Here is a 1,841-nt window from a genome sequence, read left to right on the forward strand (position 1 = left end):
TCATTTTTTTCCCTTCTAATGTACCCCTTGCCATTGCTTGGTTTCTATTCAATCAGTTAGAATGCCATAAAATAATAACACAAATGATACTTAAATAACACATGCAGCTAGAGCAAAAATTCATGGGAAAAAAAGAGCAACACAAAAGCAAAATCTGAAGGCCCTTACCTTGTGGTGGCTGCTGCCTGCCCAGCACCATGGCTCCGAGGCAATCAGCCACACAATGCATAATGAAAATTTCCATCTCTAAGATGTTATTATGGGCCCATAGAACAATCTGTGTAAGGTCATATTTGCATAAGTCAAGTGTTCCACAGTCTGTACAGCATCTTTACCTAATGCAGGACTAAATCGCTGGTGAGGGTTGTAATTAACTGTCCAGATTGCCCTAACTGCCCGCCAGCGTTCATTTAGAGAAGAGTGGCTGGAATTTGAAGGATGTGAGGCATGGAACTGTGGTCAACCTCTCTGGCACTCAAAAGCCATTGGAACTCAGAAATCATTCAAAAAAGCAATACTCTTCTATGCACCAGTGTCCTTTAACTTAATAAGTTAGCACAAACAAGGGAAAAGTTAGTGTGTGAGTTAGTGGTGAGGAATTCAGAGGAACATGCATGATATCACCAGACTATCATCAATGCAACACAGACATCCTTTAGTCCAGTGGCTTCTAAACTGATGTTCCAGAAGCTCTGAGTTCCTACCTCAAAACGGCTTTAGGAATAAAAGAGAAAGGCCCAGTTATGGGGCTACAGGCCTTTGATCCTTTCTCTCAACCAGTGTGACTTCACTCTTATCTAATAGGCGTGCTGAGTTTCATGCAAGAATTGACTGGAAATAGTATCTGATACTGAATATAAAGTAGGAACACCACTAATCTAGGGAAATGTCTACCTTTTATTTACATACAGATGGTACTGGCACTCAAGAGTTAGTATCTTTCCCAATGAATCATGCCTGGAAAGTAGCAAAACCAAGACTGGAACCCAAGTATTCAAATTCCTGGTCCAGTACTCAACTCACCACGTCTTATCCTTCTTCATCCATTTCTCCAGATTCTTTCTTCTCCACCCTGAGATGTCCTTTGTTTTTTCCTCCAATTTTGGTAAATGTGTAAATGTGAGAGATACAGAAATTGTTCCTCCATCAAACTTTAAAAAGTGAGCAGACCTATGAACCATATAAGGCATAAGACATGTGGTCTTTGGAGCAGAGGTGCCTTTGGTGAATTGTATGCTTCCAAATCCTGTAAATATAAAGTCTGAGCATGTGCACATTAATCTATCTAGCCTAATTCCTTCAGCATTTAATTACAGTGTATAGTGCTCTAAGCTTTACCAAGCATGCACATATTTGTCACCAAAATATGAAATTTTTCATATTTCATATTTTAAAGTTGACCCTTCTAAAAAAAAGTGGGAAATTATCTATCTTACTTGGAATGTTGAATATTTTTTTTATTATTATTCAGAGAGAGGGATAGACAGGGACAGACAGGAACGAAGAGATGAGAAGCATCAATCATTAGTTTTTCGTTGCACATTGCAACACCTTAATTTTTCATTGATTGCCTTCTCATACGTGCCTTGACCGCAGGCCTTCAGCAGACCGAGTAACTCCTTGCTGGAGCCAGAGACCTTGGGCTCAAGCTGGTGAGCTTTTGCTCAAACCAGATGAGCCCTCGCTCAAGCTGGCAACCTTGGGGTCTTGAACCTGGGTCCTCGGCATTCCAGTCTGACACTCTATCCACTGTGCCACCTCCTGGTTAGGCAGAATGTTGAATCTTATGGTTATACAGAGCTTTGCAGGTGACCCAGACCAACTCTTTCAGTCTATCATAG

The sequence above is a fragment of the Saccopteryx leptura genome, chromosome 4 (assembly GCF_036850995.1).
Source record: "Saccopteryx leptura isolate mSacLep1 chromosome 4, mSacLep1_pri_phased_curated, whole genome shotgun sequence".
NCBI lineage: Eukaryota > Metazoa > Chordata > Mammalia > Chiroptera > Emballonuridae > Saccopteryx > Saccopteryx leptura.